General features: G+C 41.0%; 1 protein-coding gene across 1 annotated transcript in view; it reads left to right on the forward strand.

The window, feature by feature from the left end:
* The window catches only part of LOC126266884 (fork head domain-containing protein crocodile-like), a 547,941-nt gene that overhangs the window by 430,077 nt on the left and 99,783 nt on the right, over positions 1-18,081 (forward strand). Inside the window, exon 2 of the mRNA XM_049971550.1 lies at positions 12,851-12,899. The gene's annotated coding sequence lies outside the window, so the exon portion shown is untranslated. The remainder of the gene's footprint in view (positions 1-12,850; positions 12,900-18,081) is intronic.

Genomic DNA, 18,081 nt, shown 5'->3' on the forward strand with positions numbered 1-18,081 from the left:
CCTCCCCCCCCCCCCCTTCCGCTGTCCATCCACCTCTTTTCTGTCCACTTCCTCCTCCCCTCACTCTTTTTGGTCTTCCTCTACCCTCTGCCGTATGTCCACCTCCTCCTCTCCCTCTCGCCATTCACCTTCCTCCTCTCTTTGTCCATATTATCATCTTTCCTTTCTGAATCTCCTCCTCCTCCCTGTCAATTTCTTACTGTTTCCTTTCTCCATCCTTTTTGTCTTACGCCTCTCCCTGTCCATCTCCTCCTCCCCCTCTTTCTGTCTATTTCTTCCTTCCCCCGTCTGTGTCCATTTCCTCCTCCTCCCTCGCTGTCTGTTCACCTCCTCTTTCCCCTTCTTTCTCCACTTTATCACCTCCACCCCAGTAGAACTCTGGTGGTACTTACGCCCGCAGTATTTCTTTCCAAATCGTAATTAATTTGTGTACCAAATTTGGTTGAAATAGCTCCAGAGGGTTAGGATTAGCTTTTTACCTATGGCTTTACCCTTGTACGCACGTATCTAACATATCTCATATGTACAAGAAGCTGTTAGTAAGTAATGCAACACTTTTTTCCATAAAGCAGGCTGGTTGAATTGAGGACTTCAATGCACCATGTACCCAGTACGTTGTCCTCGATGGTGAGTGTTCATCGGAGGTGAAGGTATCATCTGGAGTGCCCCAGGGAAGTGTGGTAGGTCCGCTGTTGTTTTCTATCTGTGTAATTGATCTTTTGGATAGGATGGATAGCAATGTGCGGCTATTTGCTGATGATGCTGTGGTGTATGGGAAGGTGTCGTCTTTGAGTGACTGTAGGAGGATACAAGATGAATTGGACAGGATTTGTGATTGGTGGAAAGAATGTAAATTAATGCAGATCAATAGGAAAAAGAATCCTGCAATGTTTGAATACTCCATTAGTAGTGTAGCGCTTGACACAGTCACGTCGATTAAATATTAGGGCGTAACATTGCGGAGCGATATGAAGTGGGACAAGCATGTAATGGCAGTTGTGGCGAAGGCGGGTAGTCGGCTTCGGTTCATTGGTAGAATTTTGGGAAGATGTGGTTCATCTGTAAAGGAGACCGCTTATAAAACACTAATACGACCTATTCTTGAGTACTGCTCGAGCGTTTGGGATCCCTCTCAGGTCGGATTGAGGGAGGACATAGAAGCAATTCAGAGGCGGGCTGCTAGATTAGTTACTGGTAGGTTTTATCATCACGCGAGCTTTACGGAAATGCTTCAGGAACTCGGGTAGGAGTCTCTGGAGGAAATGAGGCGTTCCTTACGTGAATCGACACTCACCAAATTTAAAGAACCAGCATTTGAGGCTGACTACAGTACAATTTTATTGCCGCCAACTTATATTTCGCAGAAAGACCACAAAGATAAGATAAGAGAGATTAGGCGTCGTACAGAGGCATATAGGCAATCATTTTTCCCTCGTTCTGTTTGGGAGTGGAATAGAGAGAAGATGCTAGTTGTGGTACAAGGTACCCTCCGCCGCGCACCGTCTGGTGGATTGCGGAATATGTATGTAGATTTAGATTATGCCCCACACTTTTGAGTACAGAATCCTAGCTTTCAATATAGTCTCCACTCAACGCGACGGCCTTACGCCACCTTACTTGGACAGCCTGTATGGCAGCATGAAGTGACTGTCTAGTCGACGTCTGAGGCGACGTCTTGATGCATCAATAAACTCCCTAGCATCTATCTAGTGCTTCCTGTGGAGTGCATCTATCATTGAACCAAACAGATGGAAATAGGGAGGTGTGAGATCTTGGCTGTAGGGTGGATGATAAAGAACAATCCAGTGATGTTTAGTGAGCGCTACAGACAGAGGCGTTCAGTTGTGCAGCAAGGCGTTTAATTGTGATTCGTCGATCACCTCGAATGAGAACGTTCGCACGTTCCACCCTCGCGGGAGTCACAGCTGTGCGCAGCCAGTCGACTCGCGAGAGATCGGACAGGTCTACGCGACCTTGCGATGATGACAGTCGCCTCGCTCAACGACTCACCATGCTTTTGTTCACTGCCAGATCTCCGTAGACATTCAGCAAGCACCCATCAGTATCTGTGATGACAGGTCTCTGCCTGGAACACACCTTCGTTACAGACGCTATTTTGAATGCTACATGTAGCGCTGCCGCCTGTCAGATATTCATGAAACGATAGGAGCTGAAGTGGGAATATTCCATGATAAATCATGACAAATCCCGCATTTTTTGAGCCGAAATTGTGCGAGGAAAAAGCCTGTGTTGCATTACATATTGAACGCCCCTCTTTGACATATTTTACATGTATTCGTACACATGTTTCACCTCTACTCTATCTCTAGCGAATCTCGCCCTGAAGTATCATTATCACGCAGCTCAACGTTTAAGATTGAACCGTCGTCCTCCAGAATGCGAGTCCAGTGTGCTAACCACTGCGCCACCTCGAACGGTGTGGGTATATTCAGCAGCATATGTGTTTAATGTCTGTGAAATTTATTGCAAACAGAGTTAGTCGCAAAGAAGTAAAAAATTTAAACGTCGTGCATGAGGCGGCAGTTTTTCAGGTATCTCAGTGTTTATGACATCATATCTCCCGAACTGTGTGCCGTACGATTTAATTTTGCTGGTAGATTCAGTGGCGTATGTGAATACTGTCTGCAAAATGAATCGTTATTACAGTTAACACTAAATAAGTAATAAATTAGAACGTTATGATTCATGTGGCAGTTTTACAGTATGAACAGCGAAAATGTAGTTTCGTAATTTTGTGGGAACTACGAGTGAGAAAAAGTTTCGTAAAGGTTCGACATTACGTGTAAAGTTTATTGCAAGTCAGTAAGTGCTCTCATCCTAAAATATTGGATGCAGAAAATATGAGCATTCGCGCGGGTCCAAATTTCTTCCAAATCCGTTTTGCCGTTTCAGTGTGAAATGAGTTTTAGAACATGCAAATATTGATCTTTTTTCAGATTACACAAGTATTGGAATAAAAGCTATAGGAATGCAATGGCAATTTTGGGATAAAATCTGTCACAGCGTGTGCTTCTCTTCTTTGTATATGTTCTAAATCCTGGATTGCCGACATTCAGGAACAAGTCTACGATGACGACGGCGGCGGCGGCAGTGGCGGCAGGGTTTGATCAATAGTAGACGGTATTTTTCTATTATTTATTTATATACTATTAAATTGTTCACGGACATTATAAATAAATGGCAGAAGTTGCTTCGAATATGTGTTGGGTGGCAGAAGGTGCTCCTGTTACAGTGTATGCTGCGAGCGTTTTTGAAAAAAAAAAAAAAAAAGAATCACCATTAATTCTTGACCTTTTTGTGTTGCCTACATTCAGGAGCACACGCATGGCCTAATCAATAGCGGAGGGTGCTCGTTAACAATGTTCTGTGGCGGAGGCTGTTTCTTATCAATGTTGTGGGTTGGAGACTGCTTCACACCAATGTTGCGTGGTAGGGGGCTCTGCATACCTATCGATGGTGGTCGCGGCATACATTGCCAATTTTGGTGAAGAAATTCTCTAATGATTCTTTGCCTTTGGGTAGCCTACGTGCAGGAGCAAACGCATGACGTCAACAATGGTGGCCTGCTTCTTACACGGCGGCGGGTGCTTCATACCAGCGTTGTGAGATGGAGGGTGCTTCACACCAATGAGTGTTGCATGGCAGAGGGGGCTTAATACCAGTTTTACGTGGTAGTTGTGTTGTCACACAAATAGGTCTTTTTTTTGTTTTCGAGGAAAAGGCTGCTCACATTCTTAAGCGTTTCGGAGGTACACGCTGTAGTGTTAGGCTCTTTTGAATAATTAGCTGAAGGGATTTTCATACCCACATTCTGTAAGAATACACATACAGAAGTTTGAGTTTACCGCTTTCGCCAATGAATGTCTGTTACATTTACCAGTTTTAAGAACTGCAAATTGCTTTTCTTTTGCTATATTCAAAATGTAGAATTCAGTAGCAACTATTTTCCAAATTCACTCCCATCTCGTCTTAGTCCAGCTGAAACATAGCAGACTCATACGGCCAAGGCACAGCATACGCAACGATCCAGAGCCTGCTTCTTTGCTAGATTTGCTCTTATCATCATAGCCATTGTAAGCAGCATGTACCTAAACATATAAATGTTAACCTTGCAGCATCACTACCAGAAGATAGCTTTATTTCGTATTTTAAAGTTTTGTGAAAAAATGATCTTACAACCGTTCCCATAGCAAAAATTAGTAACTAAATTATGTTTTTTTCATATTTGAAAGTATAAGCAGTGTGAATCTAGATAAGCGGGATACGATCTACATATGATAAGCACTTGACAACATTCTTCGAGTCTCAGCTACAGATAATGAATAGTGACTCACATCACAGAATACATCTCACGTCTTAGTGACACGCACTGTTGTGGTGTGACAGGTTGAAATAAAATATACTCTTTGCGGGATACCCACAAACGTTGCTAAAATTTTTCATGATCAATAAATCCGCTCCAATTTGCTAGACCTTTTACATGACCGGTACGACTTTCTCGTAAGCAATCAAGGCATAACCTGATGTTCACGTAGGTCCCTTCAATGCTAATTATTTTTTTTTGAAAATTCCCTCTTAGTTTTCCTCTTTTTTGTGTAGCGTCTGAAGATAGGACTTACAACCTGAAAATTGGGTCATATCTACGATTTTATCCAAACAACGGATTTGTCAAATACAACTGGAGCGGATTCATTCGTCATGAAAAAGTTGAAGGTATGCTGACGCCTGAAACGCAACTGTGTTCTCATGTTATTTCCAAGTCTACTAAATGTCTGTACTATTTATGAAAAGTACGTGAAATATTGACTCTACTAGTGTAACTTACAGGTTAAGAGGCGCCAAAAATATGACTGATGACTCGCAAATTACGTGGCACAATGTCGTTTCCACGTCTGAATTGTCTATGGAATTGTTCTGCAAACAGTACAGAACACATGTGACTAAAATAATATGCTGCGCAGGCAAGGCGGTAATAGTTGACAGATCCTCTTATGCCTAAATAAGGTTATCTTTGTGGTGGTACACAAACGAACTTTCATCACCTGACCAAGTAACATTTTAAGTGAGAAGTAGATAATGCGCATAATTTTCATTATAACTGACGTCACTGAATTGTTAATATATATTTTTTATTATTTTTGAATTTATGTTCCACTGATATACAAAACGAACTTTCGAGAAAGGCTGTGACATTTACCGATCAGAACTACGGTGTCAAGGCTCTCTAAAAAAAAGTTTACAGACTTTATCTCCTTTCTTTACCAAAATCAACTACTAGATAATACCAGTGTGTATAGAGCGCTTATCCACCAGCGTCATATTTCCCGACACTTTAGCACAACGAAACATACTAAAAATGGCGTCTTTTGAGAGATCTTTAATGCGGTATGTCAGTCAAACTGCATAATTTTTTAATACGCAAGCCTAGATGCAAAAAGCACCAAATACGATGTATTAGCTTTGTAAAGAAACTACATTATCACGGTGGCTGTTGGGTTTGCTAATGTCAGTGACAACTATGGACACGGTTGCACACAGAGAAGCGTTTAATCTCTGATCGCCAACGAAAATTCGATCTTTCCACCAAAATAAAATAGCACTTAAAATTTTCTGTATTATTTATTAGAATGTGTAAATATTTATTAAACTGCAACAGAAATTAGACGTGCGTCACTTATGGGCTGAATTAATTTACAATGTACATACACGTGGCGATGACTGAGTAACTTATGCCGTCGCACAGTCGAAACTATGTGACACTTGGGTTCATACATGTGGGTAAGAAGTGAGGGCTGCAACGGTTTTAGCTACGCAGTCTTCCTTTTTTGGAAGTTATTCGTGCGAAACAATCCTTAGTCTGGAATATCTATATTTGACAAACGATAAGTTGCAGGAATTCGGGAATATCTATAGTTGACAAACAATCTGTTGCAGGAATTGACTTGCACGTACATTTATGTTGACTCGGTGAAACATTACACATTTGCAGAAAGTGTCAGAGTTCATGTACAGACATCAGCAAGTTAACACCAGAAGCTGACAGTGTGTGTGCCATAATGTGATAGACGGTGTCAGCTACTGGTCAGTAAATTATACTATTTATTGAGTAGCTGACATGATGCAGAACTCAAATAGTATTAACAATCCTGCTGGAGGAACATCCGCAACTGAGCATTATAATAGAGGTTGAAGATTCCGCTTCAGTTGTAAGGCTATTTTTAGTTTTCAATACTTACAGGACGATCGGTCTCGAGACATAGTTATTACACGCCTGATGATGGGCATGTAAGAGCCCGAAACTGGTTGTGCTTTAAGTATTGAAAAATAAAAAGAACCTTACAACTGAAACAGTATCTTCAACCTCTACTCAAATAGTATTCTCGGCACAGCCTCCTGACACACAATGCTCCCCTCCCCCCTTCTCACCGCTTGCTCCACCATTTTTCTTTTCCATGCTCACCCGATGGGAGGGACAAAACACTGCCAGTAAGCCTTCGTATGAGCTCTAGTTTCACTGATTTGGTCGTCGCGGTCACATCTTGAGATGTATGTGAGTGGACGTTACATGTAGCATGATTTATTTTGAAATGTACACCTTACAATTTTAACAGTAGCCCTCTCTCTAATGAACAATGTCTCTTTTAGTGTTTACCATTGGATTTCGGTTAATATCTTCGTAACACTGTCGTACTTACTAAACGAACACGTCACGAAACGTGCTTCTCTTCTTAGGATATTCTTTATCTCCTCTGGTAAGAGCGTGAAGCTAACAAGCAATGCTTCTTGCCTAGCGAGTCATTTGTAAGTTACTTCTTTCTTCAATGAATTACTTATCTCTATGGTTCTTCCTTTGAGTCTCAGACTGAAAAATGCTTTCCTACATCTATTTTTATTTGGCCATTCCATTTTAGCTCACTTCGGATGATTTTTTCTAGATATTAACGGTTGTTACTTAATCGAGTGATTTATCACCAGTAGTATGGTCAAAGACTAACGGTTGTTTCCATCTGAAAGGCACTACTTTATGTTGAAGGTCTCATGCCTGATCCTGAACCAGGCATCACTCCTCTGCAGATCTTCTCGCTTACCGCCGCTGTTTTCTGGCAATCCGTCTTTCAAGATTACATCTGCAGCTTCCACGAATAGCCTCACGAAATTTCCATGGTTATACGCCATATCATTTCAATGATTAATTGTCAAATGGTACATTTCCAGTTCTGATGCGTGTAACGGACATAGGAGCTATTACTTGGGCAAAATGATTATCGTTAAGCCCTCGTTTCTTTTTCCAGTATTAATATCTCTGCGGAAGTTTCTGTGAGCTAAAACACCAACCTGTAGCATTATTAGGATGATTCTCAAAAATTTAATTTCTCTTTGCGGCTGGTTGTATGAAATGGTTCTCACGTCGGAGGGTGGCAACGTCGTACCATTCCGTGTAAGACCGTTCCCAGCAAAATAATGTCGTGCCTAAGCAATCTCCAACCTTAGGATTGTGTAAGTTTAGAAGCGTTATGAAGCTGTCGTCCGAAGAAATTTCAGTTGCTGATTGTGAGAGCAAAAATATGGTATTGTAGCAGTTTCTAAATCCGAAAATTGTTTTCCGCACAGCAGTATAGTCTAAGACAAAAAAAAAAAAGAAAATCACGAAGAAAACGACGCCCCACGAAGGAGTTATTAGAAGATACGATGTACATTTACAGACAAACAAATGATAAAGATTTCAGAAAATATTCGATGATTCATTCAAAATAGAGAACTTCACAAATTGAGGAAGTCAATAACGTGTTGGCCCACCTCTGGTCCTCATGTAAGCAGTTATTCAGCGTGGCATTGATTGACAGAGTTGTTGGATGTCCTTCTGACGGATATCGTGCCAAATTCAGTCCAACTGTCGCCTTAGATCATCAAAATCCCGATCTGCAAACGTTCTCAATTTGTGGGGGGCGCGGGGAGGGGGGGGGGATGGGGGAGGGAGGGAGGGAGGGAGGGAGGGAGGGAGGGAGGGAGAGAGAGAGAGAGAGAGAGAGAGAGAGAGAGAGAGAGAGAACCGAGTACCTTTTTGGCCAAGGTAGGGTTTGGCAAGCTCGGATACAAGCAGTAAAAACTCTCGGCGAGTGCGGTCGGGCATCTTTCCGCCTTACAGCACGATAACCAGGAGTGATAGTCTGGGAAGCCATTTCGTTTACTTTGCAGGGCGCACCCTTACAGAATATTGGTGCGTCGACGATATTCTGCGCTTAGTTTTGTTGCTCTTCATGGCAAGCTATCTTGAGATTACGTTTCAGCAAGATACTACCGGCCCGCACCCAGCGAGAGTTTGAACTGCTTGTGTTCATCCTTGCCAAATCCTACCTCGGCCAGCAAGGTCACCGTATCTGTTCCCAATTGAAAACGTTTGGAGCATTAGGGACAGAGCCCTCCAACCATCTCGAGACATTGACAATCCAATGTGCCGATTGCACAAAATTTCGCACGACATCCCTCAGGAGGATATCAAGCAATTCTATCAATTAATGAAAATGCGAATAACTCCTTGTATAAGGACCAGAGGTGAACCACAGTTTTATTGGCTTGCTCAATTTGTGAAGCTCCTTCAGAATACATTTTAGAGAAGCAACACAAAAGTCAGTATATCAGGAAAAAAAGAGGTCTGCAAACGGTAGGACCTAGGAAGAAAAGGAACGACGCTCAGATTGAAAAAGGAAGTATCGAATCAACGAAAATTAAACACAAAGAAACAAAAACAAAGTTGACTGATCGTGCAACGGGTCACCTTTACGCAACTATTTCTCCAGAATAAATTTGTTATTTCCATGAAAATGTTGCATTATTCGACATCGCCTGCAAATTTTTATGACATCACTGCACCTGTAAATAATTGTTGCTTTATTTCAGTACGCAACGGAGCGATTATTTAGGATACATAACAAGTTGTGACGGTAATCGTTATCAAAAGTACGTCACTTACATTGTCTTATCTCCTTTAATTTATAACACATCATAATGCACGAATTTAATCCAGTATGTATAATGATTTGTAATGTACGAAAAATAATATTTTCAGCAGCTTTATCAGAGGATTTAGGTGTGTCAGACTCAGTATATACAACAAAGAGTGGTGGAGAGGAGAGGCAGTGATTGATCAAATGTGCCTAGTGATACATCTCAACATTGAGAAAAATTATGTGTGTCCGATTGGCAGGAAAAAGTTTAAAAGGTGTCCAAAATAAAGTTAAACATCGGAGAAGAGAATTACATTTCCGACCAATGGGATAATGAGTATTTCAGTCGAAATTCTTAAGAAGTGGTGTATAACAATCTGCACCAGGCTCATGTAATTATAATGGTCTACGTTGAGAAATCTGTACCGGAAAAACACTTTAAGCTGTTCTTGGAAATATTAAAACCGTGCGGATGGGTTTTCACTGAGTAATTAGCGATCCGTTTTATTTTAGTAAATAAATTAGATGTGCTGTCTCTTAGTGAAGGCGGACTAACTTTCCAGAAAATATTTTTGATAAGTTTACCTAAATTACAATTGCATCACTAAGAGCGAGTACTTTAACACCACCAATGGCCTGACATAATTTATTACTAAATTTGAAATAGCATAAATGAGGACTACCAGCTGCTATGAGAAAAGTTATAGTTGCTACTTAAACAAATAATACTGAAATAGGAGAACATTTTTGCCCATTTAAAACTTTTTATTTCCCCCGGAAGCAACGTTCCTGCACTGGAGAGTTAACCAAGTAGAGTTTTGAACGACTTAAAACAATTCAAGTGTCATTAATGAAAATCCAAGTGCTTCGGATGCAAAGGCAGCCCATAAAAAATTATCTTGCGCGGTTACTTCATCATTAGTGAACTAGCGTTCCTGTACATTTACTTGACTCCTTCTAAGTGAGCTTTGTAGCCTACAAGACTGTTAGTTTAAAACAATATTTCATTAAGCACTGCTAGGTAAATTCAGCCTTCGCTCTTTGCCACCTGCTCATTGCCACCTCCATTTACAAACATGACAACACATCAGAACTAAATGGAAGTCAAAATACAAAACGTTCTACAACTGTACTCGATATAACGTTTTCTCAAAAACAGTGTGGTTACTTACAACAGATGTGGATTTGTCATTCTCTGAGTGGTAAAACACGGAAGTCGCATACGATGCATAATTTTGCATATCATCGTTATCAATGTGTAGGACCTAAAATACAAAACGCATGGAGTAAAAGTAGGTGCAAGAGCAACTGTAACAATAGAGAGTAGAAAAACACACATAACTACGAAGAATGGAAGACAAATCTAGCCACAGGAACCCACAAATCACGAACACACAGCTGTTTGCAGTTTGCCACATGCGTATTTTTTTTTTTTTTACGGTGTATGTATGTGAACCTGATTTATTTGTTTGGCTGTGACCAGAAAAGTCCAAATTGGAAAGAAGGATCGTAAATGACACACAACACTTAGTTGAAAGCATGCTTTTTATGAAGACAAAGGTAAACAGCGAACACAGAAGTGTACTAATGGTCATAGAGTGCACTTATTTATACAGACATCGAAAATTCCAGAACATACAAAAATTTGCATACATGAGAAATTCCAAAACCCTTTCACGAATGATAATTACAAAATAACAACTGCGGGTGGTCGAGTTTGAACCAGCACTGCGCGCACTGCATTGCCCACAGTTCGTGACAATATTAATGAGATACGTTACCGCAGCTTACGTATACTTATAAATGCACGACGAAATATGTACTCTGGATCTGTATGTCGACAATAATCTAAAATCTCTGGCTGTACACACTTTTAAAGACATTTCCAAATTTTCCCGGGCGCACTCGCACACAAATGTTGCAACTACAAACAGCTGTCTCTATGAGTAATTTGTGGATAGCTATTCAGAGGTTTTTATTCCGATATCCGTGTCGATTTTTTTAAAGTTTCCTATTACTGGTTTTTTCTCACATACTATTACCCGATGCATATTACTCTTATATATTAAGTCACGTATATTGACAATCATCCTACTGATAATTGTGCTTTATATAAATTACGAGGAATTTTCTTTTATGGAAAACTACATCTTTTGTAATCGTAAAACGTTTTACATTTTAACTTACATTTAATTCTGCTGTGCTATTATGTTTGTAAACGTCCTTGAGAATGTCAGTATCTCGATACTAGCTAGAAGCGATTCACACAGCTACACTTACAAGTAACATTCTGGTGGAAACGATGTGATTCTTCAAAAACATTTATTATCAACGTGATGCTCGGCAGCAAAAACACATTTATTACAAGTAAACATATGTAATTTGCCCAATTACATCTAAATAATATAATTCTATGAAAGCGATGTACGAATTGTAGTGACGGCAGACAGGAGGTGTATGTTGATGGTCGCAAATCTAAAGTAAACAAAATTACAACTTCAGCCGTAAGTTTTGAACTCGTTATTAAGCTACTCGTTTCGACGTTACCTTACATCTTTCTCAGTTGCCTGCAGAAACAACAAAATAATCAAGTGTGACAGTCAACAGTAGTGAAGACGACAATTATGTGATGAACAAACAATAGTTTGGGACAAGTAAATATTGCCAACGGTCTAGATATATAAGAGTCAGATAATATAACGGGAAGGTTGAAAGAATAATTGCCAAAATTCAATCGAACAGTAGTCAAGAATGGGCCGCACTAGTGTCTCATATGTGGTCTCCTTTACAAATGGACCACACCTTCCAGAAAGTCTCCCTTTAAACCGTAGTCGACCATTCGTCTTTCCCACTTCAATCCTTACATGCTCGTTCCATTTCATTTCGCTTTGCTGTATTACGCCTGGATATTTATGCGACCTGACTGTGTCACGTACTACACTGCTAATGCCGTATTTGATTATTGTGGGATTATTTTCCCTATTCACTTAGGTTTTTCCACATTTAGAACTAGCTGAAGTTCATCACTCCAACTAAACATTTTGTCAAAATCGTCTTTTATCTTCTTGAAGTCACCCAACGACGCTGTCTTTCCGGTCACCACAGCGTTACTAGCAAACACTCACAGATTACGGCTAGTCTTGTCCGTCAGATCGTTAATGTGTACAGAAAATAGGAGCGGTCCTATCACACTTCCCTGGGACATACCTGACGAAACCCTTGTCTCAAGGTGTCAGTATGTTGTAGGTAACACGTGACGGTCAGTAATGGCTGGGTTCAGTGACCAATAATTTGAGGCGTAGGACTCAATTTGCTCAGTTTAAGCACACAGAGGTATAGATCTGGCGTCAGTTCGCGGATTGCCTCGCCACCAGACAACAGCCATTGGTTTATTCAACTTGCAGTACAGTTATCAATCTTTCTGGCAAGTCGCAAAACTCCAAAGGCTGCTGCAGGGACATAAGCCACTGAAAGTTCTATGTGCCATGTAGTTGGGTAACATTCACAGCAGCGCTGTTAATCTAAACATACTTGCGCCTGATAATCATTACTGTTTTATTTGTCAGTTGAGGTCCGATTCCAAGAAGAGCAATACTAAATTCTATCACACCTTAAAGCAAATAATTATTTGAGAGAGTCGCAGTGATGGCTATAAGCAGCTATTCTAGAAATAACTATAGTGCTACCCTTCGTAGTGGGTAATTATTAATGTAAATGTTTTAATTTTATTTTTGCCGACTTAAGATTTGCTACAAAAGTCGTGGTACCAGCAAAGATAACGTATATTCTATATTAGCTTTTAACGTGGAAATATTTACAAAATAATTCCTGTACATCATGCTTTTATCGCCATTTCAACTAGAGGTGTTTGTTGTTTGTTACAGAATGAAACGTCATCGTCCTCATCATCATCGCTGTGGCCTGAACCCGCAGGTTAGTCGGCAGTGCTTTCTCATTCATCTTCCTGAACAGATGCACTTTCGTAGAGTACTCTGTGTTTGGCCCTCCCAGTTTCTTGACAGGCGTTCTTTTGTTTATCTATTTGCTCATGTTACTACTTTCATTCTGTAACTGTCTTTACAAGCACGCTCGACAGATCTTTCTCCGTTACGTTCTTGATTGTGATACTTTTTGCAACCTTAAAAAAGCCATTAAATCTTATGCGTTCTACTTATATTCAAGCTCATACGTACTTATTTTTTACTTTTAATTGCTTAACTTTTGGCACGTTTATGCATGGCTCCATGCTGGCCATTTTTTCTGTTTGACCTACAACAATTTTAATCTTTATCCTTCTTAATCGTACTCATTGAAAACGACCCAGTAGGCTCTTATGTTCCATTTATTCAAAGTCAGATCCTGTAGGTCTGTTTAGACCAATTACTTTAAATTGAAACGTCCCCTTGGAAAAATTATACAAGACTGTGCTTAAACTGACACACAATATTATTTAGCGCAACGCAATCTGACTTTTAAAAATCCCTACGAAAGAATGGCCCTGACTAACATTAACCTATACCTTTCACAAATCACTTACCTCACCAAAAATCTTCGTTACTCGAAGTACTGCAATATATCGAGCGCCACTACTGCCAGCTAAATAAAAGATTCAAACTACGGAAGGCACTAACTACTGATAGGCATAGTTAGCGAATGAAAGATTTTAATAGAGAACAAACAATGTAATTACCTTAATATATCAGTTCATGACACCAATTCTTACAAATTTCAAAACTCCGCCATCTCTCTCCCCACGTCCACCACTGCTGGCGGCTCACCTCCAACTGCGCAACGCTACGCGCTGTTAGCATCCAGCTGCCGCTTCCCAACACTACAATGGCAGACAACAATGCAAACTAGCCACAGACTGCACACGGCACAGCCAGTGATTTTCATACAGAGCGCTACGTGGCGGCGGCATTACCAATAAAAAAACCTAAACAGCCTACTTACAAAATTACCGTACCTTCTTAATCTATGTTTAGCACAAATCAACACAAGACTGATTAATTTGGGTGTTATATCTCCTTTCACTACACTTCCTTGACTTTCCTTGTAGAACAATTGTCTCCTTACCGATACATGAGTAGTCATGTATTTGATACATGGACCAAAAACAGTGTTCTAGAGCATACATTTCAAAGGAATGTGTTTATTCCAAAGGCATTTGCTTATGTTACTATAAATTTGTGTTCTGCTAATAATTTCTGCTGGTGAACGTCTGTATGTCGCTATCATACAGCCAGGATATCGGGTAATAGATTATTTATTTATGCAAATGGCAGAGTTTATGTTATATACAGAGATCATGACCGTCTTGCACGTTTTCTCCCACTTCCACCTTGACGTCTGCTAACGCTTCAGAGATTCTGAGGGCTCTGCAGCAGCAAATGGCATCGTGCTTTAACCGCCTTTGCTCGATACTGAAATAACATGTATATGTTGAACGAATATGAACGAATTTAGCGGAAGTGTTAAGTAATAAGAAAAAGAAATATCACAATAAATTATTTGATCTGAGAACTTGTGTAGGAAGTATACAGGATGTTTCCGTAAGAGCGTGAAAAAGTGTAACAGAACGTAGAAGACGCTCCACCGAAGAATTTGGGGTAGTAACCTGGGTTCGGATAAGCCAGTTTAAGTAGATAATAGGAACAAAATCACATTACTATGTACTTTTTTATTTATATTCGTTACAGTTAACTGCAAATACCATCATTGAACGTATATTTGTGCTGTGGCTTACAAAATGCCCTGAAACGGACGGCCATCAACGTCAGAGCATGACATCGGCGAGCAAGAGTCTGACGCACCCTCGTGTGTTTCGAATCACATCACTGGCAGCTGCAATTCTGGAAACTAAGTCCAACCCCGTATCCAGTGCAGGTCTCATACACAAGTGACGTTTAGATATCCCCATAAGAAATAATCAAAGGGGTTCAGGTCAGGCGACATCGCAGGCCATGGAAAAGGACCTCCACTTCCAACCCAGCGACCAGGAAATATAGCATTGAGATGGTTGCGGACATTAACAGGTGAGGCGGTGCACTTTCATGTAGTATCCACATCGTCTTACGAACAGCCAGGGGTAAGTTCTCCAACAACTTAGGCAGAACTCTCTGCACGAACCTCAAGTAGATGTGGCCATTCAGACGACCAGGTAGAAGATATGGCAAACGTGATTGTCGCCTACGCCGGCCTGGGCGGCCGAGCGGTTCTAGGCGCTACGGTCTGGAACCGAGCGACCGCTGCGGTCGTAGGTTCGAATCCTACCTCGGGCATGGATGTGTGTGATGTCCTTAGGTTAGTTGGGTTTAAGTAGTTCTAAGTTCTAGGGGATTGATGACCTCAGAAGTTAAATCCCATAGTGCTCAGAGCCATTTGAACCATTTGAATTTGTAGTTGAGTCCGCTGCAACACGTTCCAGCACCTCCTCTTCAAAAATGGGTGTGCGAGTGGTCCTCATGTTGCCAGCTCCCTCGTTCCTGCTTTCCGATGAACCAATCTCTCGCATACGTCGATAGAGAGAAATAAACACTCGTCGTGCCGGGTGATGCCTGTTAGGAAATACTTCCCTGTAAAGTCTCTCAGGAGGGAGAGCATTGCAACGTACTTCCCCATAGACAAGGCGCATGTCAATGAGTTCTGCGAAACTGTGCCGGTACTGCTCCATCGTATCGTACTGTACCTCTCAGAACAGCGCTGAGTAATGAATGGGTCTGTCGTTAATTCATAGCACATTCGGTCTTGTGGGCAATGTAAATACGATCAACAGATGGACAAGTAAAGTAAACAAAACTTAGATCATGACTGCCTAGTAAGCAAACTCGTTCTCCTTGTTTTCTTGCAGGAAGAATGTACATGTAAATAATCAGCACAGTACGCGTAAACTTGTAGGCATGTTAGTTGTAAATAAGCTGCAAAACAGTAATGCTAAACAAGGCAGTAGACAAAATGACTTTCATTTCTCCCTAAGATGGCTTCAAATAAGGATACCCTCGCGCTGACGTCTCATAGTTGACTGCCTCTAACGTTGTCAACCTTTCACCTTACAGGATCGCATAATTGGACCGAAATTATGGTGCATTTCGCTGCGAGGTCGTGCATATGTACAATCCACAAAAAAATCCGTTTTATGGGATCTGTCCTGGACTTTTTGTAGCAGGTAGCCTGTGTAACAGCTTCCAGGGGAAACAAAATGTTCATTTTCAATATTTTGCGTAATTATTCACTGAATTTAGAAATTTAACATGCTACCGTAATCGTCCCATTAAAAGTAATTCAAGTAAGACAAGTGTTATAATCAAAGATAAGTATTTGCCTTGAATCCGATGGCGCTGAAATATTCCAATTTTGTTCATCCATTAATCGAAAATAATAGCACTTAGCGACTTCCATCAAACTTCACATGTAGGTTCAAACCTTTACGAAACTTTCTCTCGCTGGCAGCCCACACAAGATGATGAGGGAAAAAAGTTTATCGCTTAGTACATTTTCACTGTTCATGTGGTCAAACTTCAGCATCTGCCGTGACGTTTTAATTTTTTCCTTCTTTACTGCTCATGTTTTTCGTAACACACTGTGCAGACAGTATCTACATTCACTCTGTGATAAAAAGTATTCGGATACCTGGCTGTAAATGACTTAAAAGTTCGTGGCGCCTCCATTGGTAGTGCTGGAATTATGGGTTGGCCTCGATGATAGCCTCCACTCTCACAGCCATGCGTTCAATGAAGATGCTGGTAGGTTTCTTGACGAATGGTAGACCATTCTTTACGGAGTACTGCACTGAGGAGGGGTATCGATGTCGGTCGGTGAGACCTGCCACGAAGTTGACGTTCCAAAACGTTCCAAAGGTGTTCTATAGGATTCAGGTCAGGTCTCTGTGCAGGCGTCCATTATTGTATTGTAACGACTCCGCCACAGGCCGTGCATTATGAACAGGTGCTCGATCGTGTTGAAAGATGCAATCGCCATCCCCGAATTGCTCTTCAATAGTGGGAAGCAAGAATGTGCTTAAAACATCAATGTCAGCCTGTGCTGTGATAGTGCCACGCAAAACAACAAGGGGTGCAAGCCCCTTAATTAAAAACACGACCACACAACGTTTTTCCACCAACCGCCCAATGTTTATGCTCCCTACAGCAAGCGAGACGTCGTTTGACATTTACCGGCGTGATGTGTGGCTTATGAGCAGCCGCTTGGCCATGAAATCCAAGTTTTCTCACCTCCCGCCAAACTGTCATAGTACCTGCAGTGGAGCCTGATGCTGTTTGGAATTCCTGTGTGATGGTCTGCGTACATGTTTGACTATTACACATTACGATCCTCTTCATCCGTCTGCGATCTCTGTCAGTCGGTAGACGAGGTCGGCCTGTACGCTTTTGTGCTGTATGTGTCCCTTCACGTTTCCACTTCACTATCACGTCGGAAACAGAGGACCTAGGGATGTTTAGGAGAGTGGAAATCTCGCGTACGACAAGTGACACCCATCACCTGAGCACGTTCGAAGTCCCATTCTGCTCTTTCACGATGTCTAATAACTACTGAGGTCGCTGATATGGAGTACAAGGCAGTAGGTGGCAGCACAATGCACCTAATATGAACAAGGTATGTTCTTCGGGGTGTCCGGATACTTTTAATCACATAATGTATATCACTGAATGTATCTACAAAATTATATCATTGTACGGCAACAGTGATAGACACTTAGACGTGTTAAAAACTAGTTTCCGCTTACATTATGGTCCAGTAAAACTTCGAAATAATGCGTGACGTTTTAATTTATCATTTCTTTACTACTAATGCCATTAGCAACACGTTTTGCAAGCAGTATCCACGTTACCATTGATCGCAGGTGCAACATAATCCCGCCGTACAGCAAACAGCTCAGGAGGTATGACGACAGATATAATGAGATGCGTCAAAAACGCGGTTCTGCTTAAAATGAAGCGCATATTACCTAACCTGAAATTTCCCAGTATTTCGTAATAAGATCACTTAGTGACTTCCAACAGATTTTCAGTACAATTTCAATTCTTTTTTAAACTTTTCCTCACTTACATGGTCATTGTCAAGAGTAACTGAATTAGAGCGCTGTTATGATTGTTGCATG

Source organism: Schistocerca gregaria, chromosome 4 (genome assembly GCF_023897955.1).
Source record: "Schistocerca gregaria isolate iqSchGreg1 chromosome 4, iqSchGreg1.2, whole genome shotgun sequence".
Lineage (NCBI taxonomy): Eukaryota > Metazoa > Arthropoda > Insecta > Orthoptera > Acrididae > Schistocerca > Schistocerca gregaria.